Raw genomic sequence first — 8087 nt, 5'->3', positions numbered from 1 at the left:
TCTCTGCCAGATGCTGTGTTTGGCCAGGGCCAGAGAGGCTGCCAGAAATGCCAAACATAAAGAGATTTCCTGCAAGGAGTTGGCTTACACCATCGCGGGGGGCCTCCCGGACAGGCTGGAAGTCCCAGGGCAGGCTGTCCGGAAGGGTGGGCTGGACCTCTGGGGCTGAAGCCGCTGTCCATGGGCAGACTGCTGTCTTCCTCTGAAACCTCAGCTCTGTTCTTAAGGTCTTTCAACTGATTAGGTCAGACCCACCCAGATTATCCAGGACAGTCTCCTTGACCTCAAGTCAACTGATTGTGAATGTGAGTCACATCTGTAAAATACCTCCAAAGAAACACCTCCATTCATGTTTGATTGAGTGAGTGGGGACGGTAGCCTAGTCGAATGGGCACACAAGACCTCCAAGGTAGTGTGTTATTATGTGGGAGGAAAAAACCCCTAAGTGTGGAACGATACTGTTTGCATTACCCAGGGCTGCGATAAATTATCACAAACTTGGGGGCTTAAACAACAGAAATTGTTTTTCTTACAGTTGTGGGGGCCACCAGTTTGAAACCAAGGTGTCAGCAGGACCTGCTGCTTTCAGAGCCTCGAGGGGAGAAGCCTTCCTGCGTCTTCCAGCTCCTGCAGGAGGACGCCTGCCATTCCTGGCGTCCCTTGGCATAGGGACCATCCCGTTCTCTGCGTCCATCTTCAGAGGGCCTTCTCCCCTGGGTCCCTTCTTCTCCGTCCTTGAGTCTCAGACCTCCCTCCCCTCAGCCTTATTAAAGACACCAGTCATAGGATTTAAGGCCCACCCTAATTCCAGGGGGATCTCATCTTGAGATCCTTCACTCAGTCACATCTGCAAAGACCCTATTTCCAAATAAGGTCACATCCACAGGTCCCACGGACTAGAACTTGGACACGTCTTTCTGGGGGCCACTACTCAACCCTCTACAAATAATATATGGTTTATTTCTGTCGTGCAACCAAAAGGAATCCGTGTGTTGGTGGATGTATACCCATTTCCTCTGAGGATACCCAAGACACTGAGAGCAGTCGCTGTCTTTTGCTGGCAGTGAAGAGTGTTATAATGATCAATTTTTGGCCTTGTGAACTATGTGCAATGTTTTATTTTTTTTTTTTTAAGATTTTTATTTATTTGAGAGAGAGAGAGCATAAGCAGGGGGAGCAGCAGAGACAGAGGGAGAAGCAGGCTCCCCGCCAAGCAAGGAGCCTGACGTGGGGCTCGATCCCAGAACCCCAGGATCAGCTGAAGGCAGACGCTTAACCGATTGAGCCACCCAGGTGCCCCCCCCACCGTGCATGTATACGTTTATACAAAATACAGTTTCCTGAGTTACTTAGCATTTAAACTCTTGGATTACTTTAAGCTTTGATTAAAGTTTAATCGAGTTTTTAAACCTTAAAGTTTATAAAAATTTTCTGTAATAAAAATATTCAGGTTCTGGTCTCCGCTCAATATATTCTGATTTCTTTATTGCTGAGAGAAGTTAAAGATTTAAATAAAGAAGACTCTGTTTATGGATTGAAAGATTTGCTGATTCCCTCCGAATTGATCTAAGGATGTAACACAATCCCATTCAAAATCTCAGCATACTTAAAAAAAAACAAAGAAACTTAAGCTAATTCTAAAATTTGTGGGGAAATACCAAGGAATTGGAGTCATCAATACAATCTCAAAAAAGAGCACAGTAGGAAGACTCACACTCTCTGATCAGGATTTGCCATAAATACGGAACCAGTGTGGTGTGGTTTGGTCTAGTGAAGTCCGAGAGGCCAGGGGTGCGGTCCAGCTGGTTCACCCGGGAGCCCCACTGTAGAGTAGGTCACGGCACAACAGACTCTCAGAAACTTGTAGAATGGATGCAGAAGTTTCTGCCTGCCACCCACACGTGAAGACAGCCAGGGAGAGACTGGGATATGGCAGGGCTGAAGCAGGGGAGACTTGGAAGCCAATGGGATAGTGTTGGGACCAAGCCCAGCTCCCCCCAACCTGGAGGAGAGTGGCAGCAGATTGCTGCTCATCTCTGAAGCTTGCACTGCACATGGAACACACATCATCCTTATGGGGAGGAGATGAACGCCAGGTCCTGTGTCCCACTGCTGAGACAATGGCACCGGGACCTTCTGTACTGTCACTGGCTCTGCAAAAGGATGACAGATGCAGTTTGTGCCAGGGGGTGGTATGCACCAGGGGACAGTATGCACCAGGGGGCAGAATGCACCAGAGAGTGGAATGCACCAGGGACAGTATGCATCAGAGGGCAGAATGCACCAGGGGACAGTATGCACCAGGAGAAAGTATGCACCAGGGGACAGTATGCAGTAGGGGATAGTGGACACGGGACAGTATGCACCAGGAGGCAGTATGCACCAGGGGGCAGTATGCACCAAGGGACAGTATGCACCAGGGGACAGTATACGTCAGGGACAGTATGCACCAGGGGACAGTATGCACCAGGGGACAGTATGCAGTAGGGGACAGTATGCAGTAAGGGACAGTATGCACCAGGGGATAGTATGCACCAGGGGCAGTATATACCAGGGGGCAGAATGCACCAGGGGAAAGTATGCACCAGGGGGCAGAATGCACCAGAGAGCGGAATGCACCAGGGACAGTATGCACCAGAGGACAGAATGCACCAGGGGACAGTATGCACCAGGGGCAATATATACCAGGGAGCAGAATGCACCAGGGGGCAGAATGCACCAGGAGAAAGTATGCACCAGGGGACAGTATGCAGTAGGGGATAGTGGACACAGGGGACAGTATGCACCAGGAGGCAGTATGCACCAGGGGACAGTATATGTCAGGGACAGTATGCACCAGGGGACAGTATGCACCAGGGGACAGTATATGTCAGGGACAGTATGCACCAGGGGACAGTATGCACCAGGGGACAGTATTCACCAGCATGCATGCCTTCCTTGTAACTTCATCAGCATGATTCCTTTTGATCAAAATGTATCACTCTTTTTGGTTTGAAAATCTCGTTAAAACATTCAAACATTTTTACGACTCTGACATGAATCGTCAGCTTGCCCCATGGAGAGAATTTCTCTGTTTTACAGGCTCCCCCCCCACCGCCCCGTATATGCCCCTTTACTCTTCAAAAGGCTCATTCCTGCCTTTCCAGCTTGATGACCTCCTGCAAGTGAGTGTGGGTTTCTGCGTTTAGTTAATTTGCGTGTTGTTGTTCTTGAACTGTTTCTTGGTTTGCATTCCTCCCCATCAGGGTCTGAATCCCCAACAGTGGGATTGCAGTATTTGCCACAAGGCTTGGCACAGAACAGCCTTACCCATAAAAATGAGTAGTGTAAAGGTAGGCATGGGGCACATTCATCCCCAGACAGAGCATATTTGTGATTTTAAACCCTCACGTCCTCAATTAAATTAAAAATCCGTTGAAAAGGCACTGGCAAAGGTTGGGTGAGCGTGTGGGGGAATGGGCGCTCACGCACGTGCGTGGGGATACAATGGCTTCCGTGTCTCTGGAAAGCAGTTTGCCAGTGCCGTCCCACATCCTTTCAACCACACCTAAGGAATATCTGAAGGAAATAAAAAGGAACCGGAGATGCATAGAAAGATGTATTTGTGTACCGATGCGTTCACGGCAGCAGAGCTGGTACATAAATTGGAAATAGCTCAGTGTCCCTCCGGTGGCATCTGACTTAAATCGAGTGCAGTGTGTTCATGCAAGGAAATTCAGTGCAATCCTTACAATTCACGTTCTGGAAGATCTTTGGAACGATACGGTGGAAACCATGTGTAACATTACATGAACAAAGTGGATTGGGGGGCACCTGGGTGGCTCAGTGGGTTGAGCGTCTGCCTTGGGCTCAGGTCATGATCCCAGGGTCCTGGGATCAAGCCCCGTATAGGGCTCCCTGCTCAGCGGGGAGTCTGCTTCTCCCTCTTGTGCACTCTCTCTCTCTCTCGAATAAATACACTCTTAAAAAAAAAAAAGAAAAAAGTGGATTAGGAAAACACACAGTGTGGTCTCAGTATTGTGAAAATACCTGTGTATAAAAGTGCACAGAGAGGAGAGTGGAAAGAAAGAATAAAAATACAGAAGTGCTTACAATGATTTTTTTTTCCTTCTCGTACTTGTCTGTACTTTCCAGCGTTTCCGCGATGAACACATAGGACTTCTACAGGTGGCGTTTCTGAGCAGACTCCTGACTGACAGGCTTCTTGACTCAGAGATGTGGGGACAACGAGAAGCCAGAAAAGCGACGAGAGGCTGGTTTGATTAAAGAGCATCATCCACGAAAATCATGAAACAGGAGAAGGGATGTTACTGCAGCCCAAGGTTTCCTAGTCATGAATTTTCATACAGGAAAGATGCAGCACATGACGCCTGTTAGGACAGTGGGGACTTCAGCACATCCTTGTGAGCAATCGCAAACCCAGAGGGCGTGAAGGAGTCAGGCCTCCCAGGACCAGAGCCTCACGCCCCTGCTGTCCTGCTGTGCGTCTTGTTTGGGGGGCAGGAGGTATGTGTATGTTCAGCTGCCTCACTCTGGTTATGGGGAGAGCACCCAGCTCCCCTGGGGTGTGACCCCCCCTCTGTGGGGTCCTGTGTGTGTGTGTGGGGAGTGGATGGGTCTTGGTCCCGGAAGCTTCCGCAGCTCCCAGCCTGGGGACTGTTGTGCCTCGAGCCCTCCCCTGGGCATTTGCCCGAGGACTGTGCAGGAGAGTCTGGCTTCCTCCGAGGTCACTAAATTGGAGGGATGTCCATCATGCCTCCCTGCCCCAGGTTATGCGCATCTACTACGAGTCTCTGAGACAGCACATGGAGAGAAGCAGGGTGAGAAGAGGAGAACAAGAAACAGAGAAACAGACAGAAACCGGGACAGACCCAGAGTATCAGGACGCACCTGGGGCCTTGCTAGTTGGGACATCCCCTGGTGGCTCAGCTAGTCTGAGCTGAGTTTCTGTCCCTTCGTCAACCTGAGACTGTATTTTCCTTTCAGCTTCCCGTCAAACATCCGTAAAACTTGTCCACGTTCTAGGCCAGAAACAATATCAAACTCCCCAAGTGGAAACCATATGGGCCCCGTTCTCTGGTCACAATGTCACAGAACAGGAGACTGATAAACAGAGGGAGGGTGTCGAGAACGAATCTAAACAGACACACCACAAACGCAGCCGTAGGAATGTTACGTCTTATGTTGACCCCAAAAGATGCTCTGCATCAAGGCAAACGTGAGTTCAAACCGCATGTCCCTGAGAGTGGACGGGACTTAGAAGAGTGACGACACCAAGTGCTGGTGAGGATGTGGGGGAGCCAGGAGCCACGCACACATCCGGGGTGCTGGGGCGCTGGTGGCTGCGAAAGGGTGCAGCCGCTTTGGGAGTCAGGTTGGCAGTCGCTTAAAAGCGACATGAGCACTAACCATATGACCCTGAAATCCCCCTAGGTATCTCTCCGAAAGAACTGAAAACGTACGTCCATACCAACCTGTCCACGAATGCTCACAGCAGCTTCACTCCTAATAGCCCCACAGCGGAACCAGCCCAGATGCCCGTCAGCTGGTAATCGGATAAACAAGTTTCAGGGCGGCTGTAGAGGGATGACGGCTCGGGGATGGAAAGGAAGGGGCAGTCGATGACAGCACAGCGGGGATGCGTCTCAAAGCGCTCTGCTCACCGAAAGAAGCCAGACACAGAGTGACATCCTAGATGCTTCCATTTCTACGAAATCTACAAAAGGCAAGACTTAACAGACCCAGGAAGCAGATCCGGGGTGTCCTGAGCCAGGGGTGGGGTGGGGGCTGACTGCCAAAGGGCACAGGGGGCTTTTGGGCAGGATGATCCCCAAACTGGATGGGGGATGGAGTCCTGGGATCCTGCTTCACTGTCCCAGGGGTTTCTTTGGCCTTTCTCACGGGATGGCCTTGCAACAGAATGCCTTATTACTGTATAGAAAGTTGTAGAACTTTTTTTCTTTTTTAAAAGATTTTAGGGGCGCCTGGGTGGCTCAGTCGTTAAGCGTCTGCCTTCGGCTCAGGTCATGATCCCATCGTCCTGGGATCAAGCTCTGCATCGGGTTCCCTGCTCCAAGGGAAGCCTGCTTCTCCCTCTCCCACTCCGCCTGCTTGTGTTCCCTCTCTCTCTGTGTCTCTCTGTCAAATTAAATAAATAAAATCTTCAAAAAAAATTAAAAGATTTTATTTATTTTTGCGAAAGAGAGAGAGAGCATAAACAGAGGGAGAAGCAGACTCCCCTGCTGAACAAGGAGGCTGATGTGGGACTCGATCCCAGGACCTGGGAACCATGACCTGAGCCGAAGGCAGACCCTTCACCGACTGAGCCACTCAAGCGCCCAAATTCTTTTTTTCTTGTCATGGGCAGACAGGTATGTTAAGTTTTAAAAAACCAAATTTTAAAACTATGTACCCCAGGGACGTCTGGGTGGCTCAGTCCTTAAGTGTCTGCCTTTGGCTCAGGTCATGATCCCGGGATCCTGGGATTGAGCCCCACATCGGGCTCCTTGCTCTGCGGGAAGCCTCCTTCTCCCTCTCCCACTCCCCCTGCTTGTGTTCCTGCTCTCACTATCTCTCTCTCTGTCAAATAAATAAAATCTTAAAAAACAAACAAACTATGTACCCCAAATGACTCCATGTTTGTGAACTAGATCTATGTATACAAAAATCTGGAAATACACTCGACTAATTTCTGCTTATTTAAAAAAAAATAGTGTCTCGCTCTATGAATGTGTATCCTTGAAGAAAACGTATAGAAGGTGTTTGTAAGGAGCCCGGAGACCCTCCAGTCCGGTCTCCTCCTCCTCATCTTCCCTATTCTAAAACTTAATTATGCTGGTGGTTGCACACTGTATACATTTACCAAAACTAATAGAACTAACCTCAAATGGGTGTATTGTATTGTACGGAAACTGTACCCCCCAAAAGGAAAAAATTAGCAGAAGTGGAGAAATCTGTATGTAAGGTCTGTGGGGTTATAGGGACAGTGTCCTGGTTGTGATGTTGTGCTACACAGGTGTTACCTTCAGGGGAGGCTGGCGGCCCCCAGGAGCTGAAGAGGCAGGGAAGGGTCTGCCGACACCGTGATTTCAGGTTTCTGGTGCCCGGAACCACGAGGGACTAATGCCCTGTTGTTTCAAGCCACACAGTTCACAGTACTTGGTTACGGCAGCCCCGGGAGACTCACACGGAGGGTTCTGACCTTCTGATGGTAGTGACATTAGGACGGGTGGAGAGTAGAGGGAAGGGATAGGCCATAAAAAGTGACAGACTGATTGGTAATCCTTTAGGGAAAAAGTAGTAATGTTGTACTCCTTATGTCGACATAAAAATAAAAAAAAATCAGATGGACCAAAGGTTAAATTTGTAAGCTCTGTGCCCAGGAGCTGTCTGTCCTCGTCCCCCAGCCCCTGACAACCCCTTATCTACTTTCTCTCCATGGATTTGCCTGTTCTGGACATTGCCTATAAATGGAACCATATAGTGTGTGGCCCGGGTGCCTGGCTTCTTATGCTCAGCATTTGCATTTCCCTAATCCACTCATGTTCTTTTTAATCGGAGCTGAAGTTTAAAAAGCGGGATATTTCTGGGGCGCCTGGGTGGATCAGTTGGTGAAGCGTCCGACTCTTGGTTTTGGCTCAGGTTATGGCCTCAGGGTCATGAGACCGAGCAGTGGGATATTTCTGAAGCTCCAATTGTTGTCATCCCTTGAGAACCGTGGAAGGCAGGTCTCCCTGGGCTGATTTCCCCACAGGGGCTCCTGAGTGCACCTGCTTTCTCTCTTTCCGACTCCCGTCTGCTATTCTGGACGCAGGGGCCTACCCAGCTCCCGACCTCTGGATGGAGGCACCAGGAGGGAGGCTGCCATGGAAATCGCCCCAGGAAGACTCTGGGTGTCCAGCAGATGTGGGTCTGGGCCCCCAGCAGGCCTTAGATGTCATTATTATGTTACTATGTGCCTGCTCTAAAAATAGCCTGAGTCAAAGAGCAGAGGCCAAGAGTAGGATGTAGTAAAGGAATGTCAGAGAGTAGGACAGAGCGTAGGACTTGAAGAGAGGCCACAGATGTGGGGACCACAGGGCTTCCAT

General features: G+C 49.8%; 1 long non-coding RNA gene across 1 annotated transcript; it reads left to right on the top strand.

Annotated features, from left to right (window-relative positions):
• Window positions 1–1453: 1453 nt before the first annotated feature.
• LOC135362917 (uncharacterized) lies at window positions 1454–5767 on the top strand. The gene is made up of 3 exons (XR_010408368.1): window positions 1454–4506; window positions 4987–5218; window positions 5434–5767. It is a non-coding gene; the product is annotated as an uncharacterized LOC135362917 (long non-coding RNA).
• The last annotated feature ends 2320 nt before the right edge of the window (window positions 5768–8087 follow it).

The sequence above is a fragment of the Mirounga angustirostris genome, unplaced genomic scaffold, assembly GCF_029215605.1.
Source record: "Mirounga angustirostris isolate CCGP_5_RB_7025 unplaced genomic scaffold, mMirAng1.0.hap1 SCAF_17, whole genome shotgun sequence".
Classification (NCBI taxonomy): domain Eukaryota; kingdom Metazoa; phylum Chordata; class Mammalia; order Carnivora; family Phocidae; genus Mirounga; species Mirounga angustirostris.
This window is presented reverse-complemented; position numbering and strand designations above follow the sequence as displayed.